This window comes from Neomonachus schauinslandi, chromosome 8 (genome assembly GCF_002201575.2).
Source record: "Neomonachus schauinslandi chromosome 8, ASM220157v2, whole genome shotgun sequence".
Taxonomy (NCBI): Eukaryota; Metazoa; Chordata; class Mammalia; order Carnivora; family Phocidae; genus Neomonachus; species Neomonachus schauinslandi.
The window spans coordinates 68,879,197-68,900,899 of NC_058410.1; the positions used below are offsets into that span (position 1 = coordinate 68,879,197).

Below are 21,703 nucleotides of genomic sequence, written 5' to 3' on the forward strand. Positions count from 1 at the left end.
TACGGCGCCCCAGCGGCCGGGGAGGTGCGCTGCCCGGCTCCCGTAAAGTTATTGTGAATGGGGAGCGGGTGACGTCAGCGCCGAATGTCAACAATGTAGCGATTGAGAGTGTGGGCGTTCCGGGGAGAGCGCGAGCCGCGCGGCGCGGAGCAAACGGCGCCGAGCCGCCGCCGCCTCAGCAGCAGCAGCAGCGACCGTGCACACCCGGGCTGCGGTCTCAGCAGCGCTAACGTGAGCGCCCGCCGCCGCCCTCGCCACCCCGCCCGCCTACTCCCGCTGCCGCCGGGCTCTCGCTTTCTCTCCGGCCTCCCCTCGACCCTTCCCCTCCCCCTACCCGGCACACACGGGGGGCTGGGAGCGAGCTGCCATGTGATGCGCGTCCTCTCGGTGAGCTTTTGGTGACCCCCCGAACCGCCCACCGCGCCGGCTCCCTGGAGGGGGCTGCAGGCTGGGAAGACGCTGGGAAGAGGAGGCGGAAAAGGACGCAAAGTTCTCTGGCGAGGTGAGTCCCCGACCCCGGGTTCCGGGCCCCGGCGCCGGGCGGGGCGGCGGGGCAAGTTTGCGGGGGGCGCGGGAGCGCGGGGCAGGCGGGGAGGCGTGGGGAAGCGGCGCGGGAAGGGAGCTGCGGCCGCCCGGCGCGCAGCCGCCCGTCGAGCGCCCGGCCCGCTTTTATGGCATTTTCTAGGAACGGGAAGGGGGTGGGAGCCGAGCCGGCGGACGCGCCACGGCGAATATGCGCTCTTTCGCCAGGCTGTTTTCGCCAGGCTGTTTACGGCAGGCATTGTATTTTGCTCGCGTCGACGGCTGTTTTGGAACAGCAGGGGGAGGAGGAGCAGAGGGTAATAAGTCAGGCGTGGGGAGGGCAGGCTGGAGGGAGGCGCGCGTCCGCGCGAGCCGGAGCAGCTGTCAGACCCACGGCCCTGTTCCCGGCCCCCAGCCCGCGATCCCAGCGCCAGGCCCGGCGGCCTCCTCCTTGCCCGCGGCGTCCGCGCCTGGGGCTGTTCCGCAGGGACTGCGGCCGCCGAGCCTTCGCGCTCAGCTGTCAGTCGCCGCTGGGTGGCTAGGACCTCCGCGACTGGCGCGGCATCAAAGCCCAAGTTTAGGGTCCTGGGAAGAGGCAAGCTGGGGGCCTCGCAGCGCAGACCGCGGGAAGCGCGCTGGGTGGAATCCCTACTAGAGAATGACCGCGTTATCGGAATGCGTCCCTGGGAGCTCGAACCGCGGGGCTCGTGCCTTCCGACTGGGAAACCTTGCACCTTCCTCCCCCCAAGATTCTACATGAAATCAAAGTGCAACACACACACACACACACACACACACACACCCTTTTTCCTCCTCACACTTCAGTCTCCAAGCTCCACCTAGGAGAGGAGTTTATCGAGGAGACGCCTCTCCACCTCCCCGCGCCAAGGCTCCCTGTGATCGCTCCGTACTCCTCTCACGGGTGGGTGTGCTCAGTAGCCCAGTGCGGTTGGAGAGGGCGGCGGGCGGCGCTCATGGACTACCCCAGCTGCCCGCGAGAGGGGACTCGAGTGAGCATCTCGTCCACCTCAGTCTGGCCGAGGATTTGCAGGAACTCTAACCGTGGGAGGAAGCTGGCAGGGCCGAGTGTATGCCTGTGAAAGGGGCCGCGTACCCTTGGCTTCGGGGGTTGCGGACGTGCCGGGTATTCCCGGCACCTTCTCGCGTGTAGGCGAGTTTGACAACTAGGGGGAAGTTCCGGTGTAGGCGCTGTTCCGATGGTTTTGTCTGTGGCCGGAGAAGGCGCACCTCTCAGCTCTCGCGCCCGGTCACCGCAGTCGCTGCGACCAGTGGCCCCCGAGAAAGGGGAAGGACGAGGGCGCCCCACCCCCTACTGAGCCGCAGACTCCCGGCGGGCCCGCGGGTAGCCAGACGCGGCGTTCCTCAGTTTTCACCTTCACTGTCTAGGGCTGCAGTCGCACTCTGTGTGTAAATTTCATCTGTTGAGCGTATTTAACTAAAAAGGGTAATTACTTCAGATAAAAATCCCTGTCTGCCTAGTGGGAACCTTGGCGGAGATGATGCCTAATGAGATATTTTGCTTTTGTCTGTTTAGAGTAAAATTAGAGATGTTAACTCTGATTTTCTCAGATCATTAAAATGTAACATGTAGGAAAGGCATGTCAAGCCGCGAAGCTCTAGCTGACGTGAAAGAAGCTGCGCGTGAAAGGCTGCCACTCTCACCGCGGAGAGGGCTATTTTGGTAAGGCAGCGGGCGTCTTGCTGAAAATGTGAGATGGCCCCACCCTGGTTCTCTGGCAGCTTCCGAGTAAATGGCATTTTTCATTCTTGCAGGTAGTAATAAACGTGAGTCAAAGTGACATCTTGTTAGAATTAGTCTTTAGTCTGTAAGAGAGATTGCTAAATTACAGTGTTGCGTTCAAACTGCTCCAGTGAAAGGTCTGTCAGCATTTCCATTATAAATTCAGGTTTTCAGGAGTTTATAATTTCACCACAAAACCTGTGGTGGCTGAAGTGTTTTTCCCTTCCAGTGTTTTGGTTTAGACAATACACTGATTGCCCAATTCTGCCCTATTTGCTGTTCCTGAAACTTGGAATGTCATACACGGGGGGGGGGGGGAGTCCCAAAATGGAATACAGGACCATGAAATGAAGTACTTTTGTTAGAACACACTTTATTTATGCAGAGCAATATTTTCATTTTGGATTTTGGCAGGCTTTAGGTTTGACATTTAGTAATCTTAAGTGTGTTGAGTTAATTCCTCTGGTATCTGTTGATTCTGCAGGTGGATCGAAATATCAGTTCGTATTGTATATGCCAGGATTACACGGAAAAGCATTCTCTTCATACATGTGTATGTCTGAACTCTCAGCTAAATTATGAATACCCGTTTCAGTTACTTTTCTGTTCTTTGTAGATTGAATGTGAGGATCTGCCATAGAGAAAGGAGTAAGGCAGAAAGGGAGGGAGGGAATCAGAACAACCCACTCTCCCCCTCCCCAATTCACCTTTCAGTATCACTAATGCCTGGGAGGAAACCATTTATTCTCTTTCTATTGAATCATGCCTTTGACTCAGTGTCTTCAGGCAAGTCCCTTCCAGTGGCTCAACCTCTGGCTGCTGTATGAGGGGCTTAATTATTTGCAAACTGCCTTGAAATCCCTGGATGAAAGGCACTGCATAAGTGCAAAGTATTGTTATTCAGATATGGAATTTAATGATCCATTACAGTTCATCAGGAAATGCACTTTGCAGTGATGGTAGGAAACGTTTCCACCTGATAGAGGGTAATAATAACTGCTTAAAAGTAGGTTCAGATTACAGATGAGACAATTAACTCTAGCCATGTGCTCTTCAATTTGTTGCAATTCATTTTGTGATCAAAGTGAGTCGCAGAGAGCCAGATGGTCAGGTTCATGTTCAAATCTCTCCTCGGCCAGCCCTTCACTTCTGGGCCCACTGTCTGCACGCCGTCGGGACTTATTCATTAGCGCTTGTGAGCTGTTCTGCAGAATGTATGATCGGGGACTCCTGTGATGCCAACAAAAGGGCTCAGGCCTATCTATATTGTTGGGAGCAGTTTAATTTTACTTGGATTAACTCACGCTTAGTGTCTCTGGTATGGATCCAGCCTTAACAAGGGAGGAAAGGGATCCTAGAGGCTCTCTAGCTCAGCTGTGTGGCGCTTTCACTCCCCTACCTTTTGTACCTCAGATTTCAGGCGGTATGGTATCTGGCTTGTTGCAAATGCTGGCTTCGTTGCTGAATGAATGACAGAATACTTAGAGAAATAAATACCCTTCCTGTTTTGCAGAGGGGGTGTGGTGTACGACCAGCTTTGTGGGCATGTGCTTGCTCTGTTGCATCCTCCTCCCCTGCTCAGAAGGATCTCACACTTGGTTGAATCTTCTGTTGTTAATCGTCTTGAAATCCTTAATAATTCTTGAATTCAGAGCCCTTCATTTTCATTTTTCACTCTCCTGGTGAGGAGGGGGGCGTAGCACGAAGGGGCAGGCGACCACTACTTTGTCTCGGCTTCTTGTCATGGACTGTTGCCAGGTAGGAATGGGTGGGAATACTGGCTTTGTGTTACCATGTCATCTGATTTATCCAAGAGGAGCTGTTTATCTGGACTTTTACATGGAATTCTTAATTTTTAAATATTAGCTCAAAAATTTTTAAACGTTGGATGAAATACACAGTTGCTAGACCTGGCCTGCAGGCAGCCTGTCTTCTACCACTGAACCGGCTAAAACACCTTACTGTTTAATTTTTCTGTATATGGCTATTTTCTGAGTGCCTAGCACATAGTAGATGATCTATGAGTCTCCACCAAATAAATGGTTTTAGCCATCCAAAAAGTTGCAAGATGCAAGAAAAACAGAACTTGAAATCCACACTGAGTCCCACTCAGGGATTGATAACTTTCTTTTTGAGAGAGAATGCAACATGAAAGGCGAGAGACTTAATACCATGGGCACCATGTAATCCTCTGCAGGTACATAATCCCATTGCTTTTGAATAACCTTGTTCTCTATGTAGTTGTTATTGACCAGATGGGGTAACTTGGCTATTTATTGCCTGAGGACCTACATGAGAAATTGACATTTGAAAACACCCACTAAAATAATAGCTATGATTTGTTAAATGCTCCTTATGTGCCAGAAACAGTGTTAACTAATTTACCTGTACATATCTCATTGACTCCTCAAAGCAACCCTGTGAAGTAGGCATCGTGCCCATTCTACAGAAGAGGAATTTTCTCATTTTATGTTGCAAAGAATTTCATCTGGATGCAGTGTGTGTTTTCTTGACTGCCTAAAGGTTTTTCCCCATCCTGTATACACAATACAGCCCTGAGTCAGTGACTAGGTGTGAGGTGGGGACCATAGTAAACAGAGGACATGGTTCCTACTGTCCTGTACAGGGAACAGAAAACAATACTAGATGCAACATCTTTGTCAAAACCTACGTTTATACAGCAAACACTGCATCTGCCTCCCTGTTCCTCCCCTTTTCCTAACTGGATGTTAAGGAAGCTCCAGTGACATAGGACCCTACCAGAGGCACTGGAGGATTGGAAGCCAGGGCTGGTTGTAAAAATTTGCATTTTGGGGGAAAAGAAGATAAACTTCTGGCTCCACTGGAGCCACGTTAGGCAAAGCAGCAGCAAGTCCTTGGGAATGACAGAAAATCACTCCTGTTTTGTCAGTGACAGCATATGACCTAGTCCTGGCCCATCTTTAAATTTTATGTAAATATTTACAAATTGTTGGAATCCAAACTGAAACCTGCTGTGAACTAAATATTCTGTAAATTCAGATAGATTGCCCACAATATTTTTTTTTTTTTTTTTTTTTGGTCTAAGACAGTTCATAGAAAAGTAGTTTTCTTTGCCAATTCAGCCTTTTTTTCTTTTATTTTTTCCCCTTTTCTTTTCTCTTTCTTTTTAATTTCAGATGTCAGTCTACCTAAAACTGAAACCTAATCTTACCATCAGCATGCTGCTCAGCTTCCCTAATGCTGGAAGTATCCTCAGAATCACTTCTCTGTCCTTTTCAAGGACCATTTCTTTTCTAAAGAATATGGAAATTGAACCTTGTCCGACTAGTGGCACTACTTCACAAATCAGGCAGGAATTTTGCCTTTGTTTTTCCTTTTTTCCAAAATAATAAATCTCCCCGATCTGAAAGCATTTCACGTACTCGTTCATTGTAGTCATTGGAATTACAGCCAAAATGTCTCTCAGTCTTCCCCAGTGACTTCATAATCGTCATTTCTCCAGCATATTCCCCTGGTTAACTTCTCTTTTGTTCCTTAGCCTGATAATAAATTGTCCTTTGGTTCTGAGATGTGTCATTTTCCTCCCTGACCTTTTGTGTGTCTCCTGAAGGCTGTAGGACACACTGCAGATGCCCCTGAGAGCTGGCGCTTGGTTGCGAGCGAGCTCCTGTCTTTGTGTCAGCTTTCATCTTTTCCTTCCCCAAGCATTTAAATCTCCACTGTCCAGTGCTCCCAGGCTTCTCGTAATTGTTTTCATTTGTTCCTGAGCCTGCAGCTAGCATGTGACAAACTCCAGGTTCATTTCAGAAGAAATCTTTTTGAGTTTCCTGGTCCTCCATCAATTGTAGTCTTGCATATCCTTCTCTTCTCTCTCCCCGGTCACTTTCCGCAGATGCTTCTGGAGTTTCCTCGGGACTCTCCATGAGTCTCGCTCAGAAGGCTTGGACTTTCACTTTGGAGTTTAAAGTTGGGAGAGGCCCAGGGTGGTTATTCCCATTCTATAAGTATGAAAACAAGGGGAAGGTGCATACTCAGCAAGTTTCCTTAGGATCCCAGTATCCACACACTATTAGCAGTTTTTATTTTCTTCCCATTCTGTATTTTCCTAAGCAAAAAACCACGTGGATGCAACTAAGTGGGCCCAAGTGTTCAGAAGTGCCAGTCTTTAGAGATAGATGCCTCATTCATTCCATAAATAAACATATACTGAGCATCTCTTATGTGGCAGGCATGGTGTTAGGTGATCATAGTGTTCATGGGGAGCAAACCCAGTCCTGGTCCCTGTCCTAGTGAAGAACGACATCAAGTAGGAGAGATGACAGGGCACCCGGGTGGCTCAGTCAGTTAAGCATCTAACTCTTCTCTGGTCATGATCTCAGGGTGGTGAGGTCAGCCTGAATCAGGCTCCGTGCTCAGCGGGGAGACAGAGCTTGCTTGAGATCCTCTCCCTCTCCTTCGGCCCCTCCCCCTGCTCGTGCTCTCTCTCAAATAAATAAATAAATCTTAAAAAAAAAAAGTAGAGATGACATTAATTAGGTAGTGACAGATCACCCACTACATGTTCTGTGAAGGAAGGTATTCCATGCAGCAGAGGGCATAATGGGGGGATTCCACCAGGTTGGGAAGTTGGGGTAGCCCTCCCTGAGAAATTAATGGAGTGAGCTGCCATCAGGGCCTATCTGAAATTTGGGGCTTGCGGTTTCCTCATAGCCTCCTAATCCTATTAATTCACTACTATCTTTGGCCCTTTGGAGTATTGCATAAACCATGATATAACCCTTGGGGCCATTTTGGCAAATAATGGTTCCTGTATACAGAGTCCAGAATTGATTTATTTACCTGTGTCTTTAGAACCTGATAAAAACAGAATTGTTAATTGCCAAGAATACTGTTCATTTTCATACTTGGAAAGAAATTCAAGGTAGCATTTTTATTTTGAACCTATTTAGGGTCATTTTGACATTTAAATGATTAGGAGTTACACAGACATCCTTCCCAGTTGGCAGGTATGTGTGTGACCTAGGCAAGGATCGTTAGTGAAAATGTGAGTCCAGCTTCTGTATGAAACCCCTGCTTAGCTCAGAGCAGGAAGGTTTCCAGCCTCTGAAGACCAAGAAGGATTATTTAGACTATTCTTAGCACAATTTAGGAGTTTTGACAGTATTTATTTTATTTTAAGGCATTTTTTAAAAAGATTTATTTATTTATTTTAGAGAGAGAGAGAATGAGCAGGGGGAGGGGCAGAGTCAGAGGGAGAGAGAGAATCCACAAGCAGATTCCCCGCTGAGCACAGAGTCTGACTTGGGCCTTGATCCGAGGGCCCTGAGATCATGACCTGAGCCAAAACCAAGAGTTGGTGGCTCAGTCCGTTGAGTATCTATTTAAAACAAACTGACAGTATCTATTTAAAACAAACTACTATATTGTATGCTAAAACTCTTTTTCTTTGATAATAGCTAACCTATGTTGGGAGCTTCCTCTGTGTGTTATTCATATTAACTCATTTAATCCTTGTAACAACCCAGAACTAGGTGTGATCATTAGAAGCTAAAGCACAGATGTCACCCAGCTAATGAGGGGTAGAGCTGGGATTGGAAACTAGGTGTCTGATGCTAGAGCCTCTTCCCTTAACCACCATGCTTTTCTGTGCCCCCACCCACTCTCCCCTCCCCCTGCTTTTCCTTTTTGCTCTCTAGCAGTTCTCAGAAGTGGAAATATAGGCCAACTCACTCAGCAATATTGGATTATTTTGTTGATGTCTATCTGAAAGATAAAATTGAAAAATAATGTGCCAGTGAACTCGAATGAATGTATCTTCTGTCTCTCATATGATTCATTTTCTAATAATTTTATTCCTCAGGTTTAATTGTCCATTTGGGGATCAGAGAACAGAAGTGGTGACATAAAGACCAAAGAAGAGCTAGATAAAGAACATGAATCCCATGGCTCTGTCCCCAGGATTTTCTTGTAGTTCAAGCTTCTACCTTTTGTTAAGTAAAGACTTTGTTTTTAGCTTTTTTTTTTTTTTTTAAATGAGGTAGGAAAGGTGAAAGAAACCATTCCTATACTAGGTAGATTATTCTACTGAGGTGGAAGAATTTCATGCGGAACCAATTCCATTAGAGCTCCTAATTAGAAATATTATCTACTAGTAACAGATAAAAGCAGGTAACCTTTGCTCTCATTCTGGTCAATTTCAGGAAGAGATTATCTTGCCAGATTAGCATGTTGCAACTCTCAACTGGGGATTTGAATGGTTTTAAAGGACTCAGCGAGGCAGTTGGTTTGGCAGTGACCCTGATTATCTCAGGTTTGCAGGGTCATTGTTGAGAATGCTGACTCAGCTCTGCCCTGGGACAGACATCCAAGTTGTCTTCCTTAGTCAAGAGGCATTATTCTTGGGAGCTGCTAGAACATCAAGCATACATTTGAAGCCCAATTTGGAAAATGATCTAGTATATGAATGTATTGTGCTTATTTTTCAGTATTTAGTTCAAATTTTGGAGATGGCTAAATGAGGAGATGCTTAGTGTGTCACTGTTGGAGGTTTTAAGTGATTAAAAAAATCAAGCAGATGAGTGCATAAAGATTTCTATGCAAACAATGATGAGCTTAAATTAAAGCTGCTGATTTCGTGTGAGAATTACTTGCATTGATTTGCAGAATATATGGGTTCAAGATTCCATATTATGCAAATGAATGAGCCCTGAAGAGTCAAACTGAAAAAAAAAAATGAAATTAACTATAAAGATATTATTACCCATTCAGCAAGAAGAAAATGTAGACATACTTAGAGTTAACCCTTACTTCTCATCCATCTCCTTGGGAAGATCAGTGTCAAGGATGATGATCCTTTCTGCAGTTGTAAAGCTAGGCAAGGTTTGCTATCAGTTCTTCACTATCTGCTTTCCCATTCTTCTGCACTCTGCGGCCTTTCCGCCACCAGTGCCCTTAACTAGTCCCCTGGTTCCCTTTCAAAACCAATCTCAGAAAGGGATTTTATGAAACCAATTTTACTAGGATGTAAACAACAGCATTTCTAGTATCATTACTTCTTTCTGAAGCATCAGCATATTAATAGGAGACAAAGCCAAAGAAGTGAAATTCTGTAGATGGAAATGTTAAGATTTCACACACTCGTAAACCGGTTGTTGGAGGACATTTCTGAGTGAAGGGAGGGCTGTTTATAAATCCAACCCTGGTTAGAGGATATACATAAGCAGAGGATAAAAACCACTGTAATATTAAAAATGAAAAGGGCCGATGATTTTTAATGTTATAATAAATATATTTGTCAGTGAATACCACCTTCCTTCTGCGAAACACTGGATCTGATCACACAAACCTGTGTGACAAGATGGTGTGTTATTTGACATTTCAACAGAGCTTCAAGGAAAAGCCACTTGGTTTATAATTAGGAATTTTTGTTATTTTAGTAGCAGTGAACCCAAAATACTCTGTTATCCTTAAGTGTTCAATTTTAGGAGGAAAAAAAAGCAGTGGACCCCACTCAACTGCCTCCCTACCCTATTTTGTTACTAAAACTTGAGTTGATACATTTACAAATCGACATGCCCTAAGCTATTAGCATGGTGCTGACATCTGGATGTTTGGAGAAGTTGACTCACTAATGAAGCCGTGTTTATTTTAGATAGACATGCTGCCTGCTAAGAACCCAGTTGTGGAGTCTCAACTGCCTTGCCTAGCACCCCTTCCCCAAGGCAAACTACTCCAGCAACCATGCTATGTTGAGTTGATGGCGCCATCTAGTGCCTATCTGTGGAACTGTCCTGCTGGACATTCTTCCTTTGCTGTATAGGTCGGATCACTGAGCAGCTGGGTGGAAGAGGACCCTTTTCTGGGAGTTCACCGTCTAGTGGGGGACCTTTCTCTAATTCCTACCTCTCCTCTGTCTTCGTTGTTTAGTTATACCTCCGTGCCTTCTTTTCTCCCTGAGTCCATTTCCTTCTGTTCCTCAATCACTAGTATCCCCTTTTTGTAGCCATTCTCCCTTCTATTTTTCTCTTCCAATTCTTGGTCATTTTTTTTTTTTTTTAAGCAAAAAAAAAAAAAGTCAGTGCTCACAACTGATAAATATAAAGATTTTTTAAATGTTACATTATGCCAAAATAAGAGAATGCCTTGCATTTTAAAGTGAAATTAATCATTTAAACCATGTTAAAAGAACCAGAGTGAAACCAAAGACCAAATCCAAAAGTCTTATTTAGAAGGCTGTCCCCTTATCTTCCTCTAATTGATGCTTCCTCAAACACAGTCAATCAGGAGGCTTTTTTCGTTTTTAATTGGTTTTGGAACTATTGTTATAGTACTATTTTCTCTTTTTAAGTTGCAAATTTAACCTTTCACTTGTATTTTACCTTCGAGACAGTTTCATGGACTGTCCTGGAACAATGTCTCACTAGCATGGTATAGTCTCTATGGGAAAATGCATTCTGAGTTCCAGAAAACCAGTTTTCCTGTAGATTTTTGGGTCCTGTATTAGATGAGAGACCAGAGATGAAAGACGTGTAGGACAAACGTGAGATGTAATTATAACATTGTGGGATCTGAATTAGTGTACAGGTTTAAGTCTCCCACATCAAACAGTGAATTTTAAATTTCCACTATTTTGTTAAGCATCTTGATATTGTGGGTATGAAAGTAAGTCCCCTCTGAAAAACAGGAACTGTGCTGGTCTGTTACCAGTTTTTGTGGTCGGTAGGGCAACTATTTTGATTTTTCAGAAGGCAGGAAAAGCAGTTAAATCCAGTTAAAATTAAAACCAGTTAAAAGTAACTGGCTTGTAAGATTTAAATGCAGCTGTTCCACACATCACAACACTGAGAGTGAGCTGTTTGTTTATCACCACTATTCATTATTATGATCGTTGCTCCTTTTGGAGCAGTGGCGTATAGACTATTTGTATTTTTGGTCTAACCTTGGAAAATAGAAGGGTCAAGAGGTTCCTGTTTGCTAATTTGCATGTACCTTGTTTTGATTTTTGCTGGGTAGGTGTGTGCACCTTATGTATGCAAGAGTAATTTAGCATGTCAGCAGTTTCCTACCAGAATCGCTTGCTGACTCACGAAGCTGATGCGGCACTCAGCTGGCCGCACTGTAAACTGCCCACAGTACCATGCTGCCCTTGCAGAGCACCCTGGCGGGTGAACGACAGGCAGGCTGTTTTCAGATCTGCAGTCACTGCTGAGCTGGGTTCCCTTCTTCCAGCAGCCAGTCAGAGCCTTCCGGTTGCAGGGTAGAATATTGGGCATCTTTCTACCTTTGCAGAGACTGCGTAAGAACCATGGCACTTCTGGGACTCTCTCAGGAGAATGGATTTTTTGCTTCATTTAAATTTTCTGGGGATCTTTAAGGAGAGAAGGGTAAGGGGATGATATTAAGGGGAAAGGTATATGCTGTTATTTCTTCCTTAGCACTAAAAGGAACTCTCATAAACCTTTAACATAGGTTTTCTTGGTGTAACTGAAACCTGACCTAGTTCTCCCTCCGGGAAAGAGCATGTGCCTTGAGTGGGGAAGTAGGGGAGTGGGTGCTCAGTGGCTAGCCTGACATGGTTTTGTGTGGTTCGAGCCCTTAAGTGATGACAGAGTTTGTATATATCTGTTGCATGTTATTAAGGTTATAAAACAAAACAAAACAAAAAAACAACAACCTGACCTCAGGTCATTTTAAATCTGGTGTGTGTTTTCAAAGATGGTTTCACTGTTTGTTTTTGGAGTTCAGTTCTGCTTATTTTCATCGGAAAGTGTGAAATGTTACTTTTTTGAGGTTTCTAAATAAACTTCCTTTTATAGATACAAGTTGATCAAATCATCCTAACCTGTCTTGAGAAGGATGAATAACTTGAGATCAGCTGGGGAAGGGAAGCTTTGCACATCCTTGAGTTCTCCTTTTTTTTCTCTTTCTTTCTTTCTTTCTTTCTTTCTTTCTTTCTTTCTTTCTTTCTTTCTCTTTCTTTTCTTTTCTTTTCTTTTCTTTTCTTTTCTTCTCTTTTTTTTCTTTTCTTTTCTTTTCTTCTCTTTTCTTTTCTTTTCTTTTTAGCTTCAGTAAGCATTCTGAAGCAGCTTTGACCAGTAATAAAGAAAAAGCCAAGCCACAGTGACTGTGTGTAACATGATGTTGATGGAAGTTCTTGGTTTCCGCCGATACAAATGACTCATCAGTATCAATAGAATTGTGACTTCTAATAATAACACAGTGCAAGACCTTCACAACATGTGGTTTTAGCCCTAGCTGTTAGTGAAAGGTTGGAAAATATTAGTTTGAGCTTTTTTTTTTTTCCTGATCTCATGATTTCACCCAAGTATAAAGTTGTTTTTTGTAGGTGTGATGATCACACTATTGTTTTTTCATCTTAGTGTTTTTAGTTTCATTATGACCAAGTAGCCAAAGTCAGATCATTTCATCGTTTAGAAATCTGTGTAGTAAGCATCTCCTGTCAGGGGCTGTGTTTTGAGGGAAATGTGGCTGAAAAGCAAATCCTCTCTGAACAGAGAAAGGAAAAAACCAGTACCGACTACAGTCCACAGAGCTGCTTGCCTCCTACACAGCGTCTACTATGGAGGGCTGTGGTATTGCTGACTAGCCCCATTGCCCTGTGAGTCATTGTCAAAGGATTCCAAGAGGAAGGTTAACAGAAAATGCGAGTCAGAGGAAACAGCCAAGTGGAGAAGGGGCACTTATCTCAGGAGGAAGGGCCTTGCCTCATTTCCATGGCCAGGGGGCTGCCTGGGAGACCCTGAACATCATGGGGAGGTCCCGGGTGTGTTCACACAGTGCAGCCTATTGACTTGCATCTGTGTATGTGAGCGTTCTTGTTTTCCTGTTTAGTTTTGCTTTGTTTCGCCTGTAGTTTGGCCAGACCATTCAGGATCATTATCTTGACCACAGCAGTCTGACCCAAGAGCCTTTCCTTTTTGCATTTTGTAATGCAGGCAGCTGAATTTCTAAAATTTCTAGTTTTTTCTTTCTAAACATCATCTTTAGGAATGTTCCGTCGTTTGTTTCCTAGTTATTTTTGCTGTGTTAGCCTTGATCTGGGAAATAAACGCTTAAGAAGCAGCACACCGGTAGAATTTTATTAGCTCGAATTTTGTGTCCGTCTTGCCTCTTTCATACTTCATTTTAGACAGATTTTTTTTTTTTTTTGTCTCCTGCCATCTTCTCAGCATTTGGGGATTTTAATACTAATACCTCCCTGTTAACGCTTTTACCCTTGTGTCTTGATATCCTGTGGAGTTTCCTTTTGGGCCTCTTTTACTTTCCCTCTTGGCAAATATTTGCCTTTCTTTCTCTCTGTGAGCACTCACCTCTTCTCACTTGTTCTCTTAGATTCCATTTGCTCCTGCCTGATGCCCACGCTCCTTTCTCACACCGTTCTTGTACAGACCCTGGCATGCACACACACATGAAATGCATAATTACATACTTACATGCACGCCCACGTGTGCACACATGCACCTACACGCTCCTCCTCTCTGACCCTGGTCTCTTGCTTGCAGAGACCCCTGCAAGTGGCCTCAGCTGCTGCTGTTGTCCTTCCTTGCCAGCAGCCTGTTTCTGGAAAGGGATGTTCAGGTGGGAAGGAAATCAGCAGGGGAGCCAGAACTGGCTTCCTCCCTGCTACTGAGAATGCATCCTGGGAAGGAGGCTGGATTTTGAGGAACCAGGAAGAGGCCCAAGGGAGGCCCCAGGTTTAGAAGCCAGGCCGGAGATAGGCTAGGCTCAGGGAAATGGGCAAAAGAAGATGAGAGGTTGAGATGGCTCTGCCACCCAACCATAATTTTGAGAATCCCGATGGTGTCGGAAATGCCTCTGGATGGGGTGGGGTAGCTGAGAGAATTAAGGGGAGGAAGAGGCCCAGAACCCAGAGTGTGAAAGAGGACTGGAATATTGGAATTGCCGTCTGGCTGTTAATATGCTTGTACGGCCTGGTCGGTCTGTGGGAACAGGCAGGAGAGTGAGTGGGACCCACAGTAAGGAGTAGCTCTCCCTCTGCAGCCTCGGGCTCTCTCCCATCCCTGAAGGGAGGCCTTCCCTCACACCCGGTGAAGCGCAGGGACCGCCTTCCTTCTCAGGTGCCTCACCCCTTTCCTTTCCTTCCTTTTCTCCAAAGATTTTATCACCTTCTGACATCCTATATGTGTGGCTTGCTTGTTTATTGTCTCTCTCCCTCACTATGACATAAGCTCAGGGGTTATTGTTTCCTGGGGTCACTGTGGTAGTCTCAGTACCTGGGAAAGTGTCTGGCACTCGGGGTGTTCAATAAATATGTATTTGTTGAATGAATGAATGAATGAATGAATGAACTCATTGACTTCCCCTCTTTAAAAATCATCTATGCTTCTTGCTGCCTCCTTGGCAGAACATTTAAAGCTTCTCATAACCATCCCCACCGCCCACTTCAGGTGTCTTTTTTTTTTTTTTTTTTTACCAGTGTTTCCTTTGTGTGGAACTTCAGTTAAATGCCTCTTAAGCCAACTTATGTTTTTATTTTGTACAGTTTCCTAATGTATGAGTTATGTATGTTGACTCAAGTTTTTAAAAATTTTCCTAAAATTACTTCTTAGACAAATCAGTACTTATTGAGAACTTGCTCTTTGTGGAGAATCTGTTAGGCACAGGATATGATTTGTGGGGTTCGATATCAGTATAAAATATGGTCCCTGTCTATAGGGAAGTTGTTTTATCTTGGAAATGACACATATAAACATGAAGCATTTGAAGTACAGTGCATGGTAATATGTGATCAAGGGCCGGAATGAATAATAGAGGTAAGTGTGGTAGGAGTTGGAGAAAAGAGTCAGCAAGGATTGGAGGACTGGGAAACTTTAAAAGGAGGAGCTGGATCTGTATATGTCCTGAAAATATTTGGGAATTTGCTGAAATGGTCTTTAACTCCCTAGTTGGTACCTTCAGGATTTTATAGATGTCAGGTTTATGAGCTTTATTGTCCATATCGATATCCCTTTCTTTAAAGATTTTTTATTTATTTATTTATTTGACACACAGAGAGAGATAGTGAGAGCAGGAACACAAGCAGGGGGAGTGGCAGAGGGAGAAGCAGGCTCACCGCTGAGCAGGGAGCCCGATGCAGGGCTCGATCCCAGGACCCTGGGATCATGACCCGAGCAGAAGGCAGGCGCTTAACGACTGAGCCACTCAGGCACCCCTCGATATCCCTTTCTTGACCATTCTTAAGATGTAATGAATGGGGGTGCCTGGGTGGCTCAGTCGGTTAAGTATCTGACTCTTGGTTTCAGCTCAGGTCGTGATCTCATGGGTTGTGAGTTTGAGCCCTGCATCAGACTCTGAGCTCAGCAGGGAGTCTGTTTGAAGATTCTCTTCTCTTCCCCTCCCCCATTCATGTACATGCATGCTCTCTCTCTCTCTCTCTAAAATAAATCAGTAAATCTTTTTTTAAAAAGATGTAATGAAGGGAGAAATATGAAGGATTCTAAATGCAAACATGCAAAATTCTCATATAATAGTACAAGAAGTTTAAAATGTATGAGGAGTCCGTACCTTTCACTGTTTGAAAAAAATGTGCATAGAACTTCTGTTCGCTAACACAGACCTTTTGGGAAAGGTGGGAGAATAGAATCCTGAGCTTACCTTGTCTCACAGACACACTGAGGCAACAACTACATTATGCAGCTAACTCTGAAAACAACCTGAAGACTGGCAGAATGTATCTTCCACAACTAACTGTAGAGAAGAGGCCACATCAAAAAGGGTAGGAGGGGTAGAAATGTGGTTAGGAACCAAACCCTTGGCACAACTAACTACAAACAGGAGGGATGACATAAGCAAGGGGGATCAGACTTCATACTGGCCACCCCTGGCCCAGGACCTGCACTGGACAGATAAGTCCCTCATAACATCTAGCTTCAAAAATCAGCAGGCTTAACTCTGGGAGCTTTTTTTTTTTTTTTTAAAGATTTTATTTATTTATTTGACAGAGAGAGACACAGCGAGAAAGGGAACACAAGCAGGGGGAGTGGGAGAGAGAGAAGCAGGCTCCCCACTGAGCAGGGAGCCCGATGCGGAGCTTGATCCCAGGACCCCAGGATCATGACCTGAGCCGAAGGCAGATGCTTAAGGACTGAGCCACCCAGGCACCCTCTGAGAGCTTTTAAAAATCAGCAGGCTTAACTCCGGGAGAACCGAAGGCTGATAGGAAACGGAGTCCCTGCCCTTCAAGAGCCAGAATGTTAAATAACTCAGCCTGAGACATAGCACAGAAGTAGCAGTTTGAAAGCCCCAGCGATATACTTGAAGGAGGTTTATTGATTAATCTCAGAATGTGTGCCAGAGGGGCAGGGATCTGCAGGAGATTTCTCTGGAAACAAAAGTGCTAGCAGGCACCATTTTTCTAGCCCTTCTTCAGCCTAGGTAACCAGACACTTGTAGGAGCCAACCAGTTCTAACACTGTCCATCTACCCTGCTAGCACCGTGAGCCCCACCCTGGCATTCTCCTGCAGACCTGCCCCATCCAACCTATCTACTTCAGCAGGCATCCCTCCAAAGTGGCTACTGCTTCATCACACCTGGTAGGCAGCCCCAGCTGAGACTGATGCCTTTCCAAAGTGACTGCTGCCTTGGGAAGGAGGGAGATAACCCCACACCCCAGCAGGCCCATAGTTCCTGCAGCCAAGCCTCTTAGCTGGCTGTGCAGGGAGCAAGCCCTGCCCTTCAGTGTGCCTGCAGCTGTAGCAGAGAGGCTAACTGCATACAGGCTGAGTGCCAGCTCTGTCCACCAGTGAGCCCACAGCCGCCACAGCCAAGCCTCTTAACAGTCAGGGAGAAAACCCTGTGCAGTGTACCCACGGTGGGAAAAGCAAGTCATTACAGCCAGCTGGGCTGAAAGCAGCTCAACCTCAACAGGAGGGAACATTCAGTCCACACAGGGGCCACTTTTAGAGCACCTCGTTCTGATGACGGGGCGGGGGGGATTTGCTACAGGGCACCATAGGACCTCTTTTAGACAAGGAGAGTAGTTGACCTACCTAATACATAGAAACAAATGCAGAGAGTTAGACGAAATGAGACAAAGGAATATGTCCCAAATGAAAGAACAAGACAAAGTCACAGTACAAGAGCTGAATGAAACAGAGATAAGCATTATGCCTCATAAAGAGTTCAAAGTAATTGTCATAAAGATAGTCCCTGGATTGAGAAAAGATTGGGTGAACTCAGAACTTCAACACAGAGATAGAAAATATAAAAAAGAATCAATCAGAGCTGAAGAATTCAATAACTGAAATGAGAAATTACTCTAGAGGAAATTAATAACAGATTAGAGGATGCAGGAAAACAAATCAGCAATCTGGAAGAAGGGTAATGGAAAGCAACCCAGCTGAACAGCAAAAAGAAAAAGGAATAATAAAAAATGAGAAAAGGTTAAGGGAACTCTCTAACATCATCAAGTGTAATAGCATTCACATTATAGGGATTCCAGAAGAAGAAGAGAGAGAGAAGGGGACAGAAAACTTATTTGAAGAAATAAGAGCTGAAAACTTTCCTAAGTTTCCTAAGAAGGAAACAGACATCCAGGTCCAGGAAGCACAGATATTCCCTAATGAGATGAATTCAAGGAGGTCCACACCAAGACACATAATAATTAAAATGGTTAAAAGTAATGATAAGGAGAGAATCTTAAAAGCACCAAGAGAAAAGAAAAGTTACATTCAAGAGAAACCCTATAGTGCTCTTGGCTGATTTTTCAACACAAGCTTTAAAGGCCAGAAGAGAGTGGTATGACATATATTCAAAGTCCTGAAAGGAAAAAAACCTACAACCAAGAATACTCTACTTGGTAAGGCTATCATTCAGAATTGAAGGAGTGATAGTTTCCCATACAAACAAAAGAGTTCATTACCACTGAACCAGTCTGATAAGAATGTTAAAGGGAATTCTTTAAGTGGAAAGAAAAGGCCATAACTAGAAGTAAGAAAATTAACTTACTATCAATAAGGAAATATATCAGAAAGGAAATATATAGTAAAGGTGGTGGATTAATTACTTATAAAGTCAGTATGGAGATTAAAACATAAAATTAGTAAAATCAATTATATCTACAAAAATTAGTCAGGGAATATGCAAATTAAAAAGATGTAAAATATGACATATACATAAAACATGGAGGAGGAGGAAAAAATGTAGTGCTTTAGAATGTGTTTGAACTTAAATGATCATCAGATTAATATAGACTGCTGTACACATAGGATGTTATATGTGAACCCAATGGTAACCACAAATCAAAAACCTATAATAAATGCACAAAAAATAAAGAGAAAGGAATCCAAGCATAACGCTAAAGATGGCCATCAAACCACAAGGGAAGAGAGCAAGAGAAGAAGAAACAGAAAAGAACTACAAAATCAGCCAGAAGGGGTGCCTGGGTGGCTCAGTCGTTAAGCATCTGCCTTTGGCTCAGGTCATGATCCCGGGGTCCTGGGATCAAGCCCCGCATCGGGCTCCCTGCTAGGCGGAAGCCTGCTTCTCCCTCTCTCACTCCCCCCCCCCCGCTTGTGTTCCCACTCTTGCTGTGTCTCTCTCTGTCAAATAAATAAAATAAAATCTTAAAAAGAAAACCAAAAAGCAGCCAGAAAACAATGAACAAAATGACAGTAAGTACATACCTATCAGTAATTACTTTAAATGTAAATGGACTAAGTGCTCCAATCAGAAGAGTGGATGACTGAATGGTTAAAAAACAAAACAACAACAACAAAAAAGACCCATCTATATGCTGTCTACAAGAGACTCACTTCAGACCTAAAGACAGACTAAAAGTAAAGGGCTGGGAAGAGTTAGTCCGTGCAAATAGAAGAAAAAAAAAGCCAAGGTAGCAGTAAGACAAAATAGACTTTAAAATAAAAACTGTAGCAAGAGACAAGAAGGGTATTATATAATGATAAAGGGATCCATCCAACAAGAGGATGTAACAATTGTAAATAACTATGTATCCAACAAAGGAGCACCTAAATATATAAGGCAAATATTAACAGACATGAAGGGAGAAACTGACAGTAATAGAATAATAGTAGGGGATTTTAACACCCCAGTGGAGAGATCATCATCAGTGGACAGTTCATTCAGACAGAAAAGCAATAAAGAAACAATGGCTTTGAATGACACATTAGATGGACTTAACAGATATATTCAGAACATTCAAGTGCCCTGGAACATTCTCCAAGATAGATCACATGTTAGGCCACAAAATAAGTCTCAATAAATTTAAGAAGACTGAAATCATACCAAGCATCTTTTCTGACCACAATGGTATGAAACTAGAAAGCAATTACAAGAAAAAAATCTGAAAAAAACACAAACATGGGAGGCTAAACAACATGCTATTAAACAACAAATGGATCAATGAAGAAATCAAAGAGGAAATAAAAAAATATCAAAAACTAATGATGTACTATATGTTGGCTAACTGAATTCAAATTAAAAAAAAAAAATACATGGAGACAAATGAAAGTGAAAGCACAATAGTCCAAAATCTTTGGGATGCAGCAAAAGCAGTTCTAAGATGGAAGTTTATAATGATACAAACCTACCTCAGGAAACAGGAAAAATCTCAAATGAGCAATCTACCTTATAACTAAAGGAACTAGAAAAAGAACAAACAAAGCTCAAGATTAGTAGAAGGAAGGAAATAATAAAGATCAGAGCAGAAATAAATGAAATAGAAACTAAAAAAAAAAAATAGAAAAGATAATGAAACCGAGAGCTGGTTCTGTGAAAAGATAAGCAAAATTGATAAACCTTTAGCCAAACTCATCAAAAAAAAAAGAGAGAGGACTCAAATAAGTAAAATCAGAAATGAAGGAGGAAAAATAACAACTGACACCACAGAAATACAAAGAATTATGAGAGAATACTATAAGAAATTTTATGCCAACAACTTGTACAACCTAAAAGAAATGAATAAATTCCTAGAAACCTCCAATCTTCCAAAACTAAATCAGGAAGAAATAGAAAATATGAACAGACCAATTACTAGTAACAAAGCTGAACTGGTATTAAAAAAAACTCCTAACAAATAAGACTCCAGGACCAGGTGGCTTCACAGGTGAATTCTACCAAACATTTAAAGAAGAGTTCATGTCTGTTTTTCTCAAACTATTCCAAAAAACAGAAGAGGAAAGGAAATTTCCAGATTCATTCTACAAAGCATTACCCTGATACCAAAACCAAAGACATGACAAAAAAGGAAAATTACACATCAGTATCCCTGATGAACATAGATGCAAAATTCCTCACCAAAACATTGGCAAATTGAATTTAAAAAATACAGTAAAAGGATCATTCACTGTGATCAAGTGGAATTTATTCCTGGGATACAAAGGTTGTTAAATATTCACAAGTCAGTCAACGTGATACATCGCATTAACAAGAGGAAGGCTAAAAACCATATGATTATCACAGAAGATGCAGAAAAAAGCATTTGATTAAATTCAACATTTGTTCATGATAAAACCTCTAAACAAAATGGGCTTAGGGGAACATACTTTGACACAATAAAGACCATATATGAAAAATCCATAGCTAACAGCATATTTAATGGTGAAAAACTGAAAGTATTTCCTTTAAGACCAAGAACAAGACAATGATATCCACTCTTACCACTTTTATCCAACACAGTGCTATAAGTCCTAGCTGCAACAGTCAGACAAGAAGAAGAAATAAAAGGTATCCAGATTGGTGAGGAAGAAGTAAAACTCATCATTTGCAGATGATATGATACCATAGATAGAAAAGACTAAAGACTCCACCCAAAAACCCCAAAACTGTTAGAACTAATAAGTGAATTTAATAAAGTTGCAGGAATAAAAATATACAGAAATCTGTTGTGTTTCTGTACACTGATAATAAAGTAGCAGAGAGGGAAATTAAGAAAACAATCCCATTACAGTTGCACCAAAACAAACAAACAAACAAACAAACTTAGGAATAAATTTAACCAAGGAAGTGAAAGACCTATCCCCTGAAAACTATAAACATTGATGAAAAAACTCGAAGACAACACAAACAAATGGAAAGGCATGCCATGCTCATCAACTGGAAGAATTAATATTGTTAAAATGTCCATACTGCCCAAAGCAATCTACAGATTTAATGCAATCCCTACCAAAATACCAATAGCATTTTCCATAGAACTAGAACAATTAATCCTAAAATTCATATGGAACCACAAAAAATTGTGAGTAGCTAATGCAATCTTTTTTTTTTTTTTTTTAAGATTTTTTGTTTATTTTTTAACAGAGAGAGAGACAGCGAGAGAGGGAACACAAGCAGGGAGAGTGGGAGAGGGAGAACCAGGCTTCCCGCCAAGCAGGGAGCCCGGTGTGGGACTCGATCCCAGGACCCTGGGATCATGACCTGAGCCAAAGGCAGACACTTAA

General features: G+C 43.1%; 1 long non-coding RNA gene across 1 annotated transcript in view; it reads left to right on the forward strand.

Moving 5' to 3' along the window:
- Positions 1 to 250: 250 nt before the first annotated feature.
- LOC110583489 overlaps positions 251 to 21,703 on the forward strand; it is a 65,319-nt gene continuing 43,866 nt past the window's right edge. Inside the window, exon 1 of the long non-coding RNA XR_002480512.1 lies at positions 251 to 502. This is a non-coding gene — a long non-coding RNA (uncharacterized LOC110583489). The remainder of the gene's footprint in view (positions 503 to 21,703) is intronic.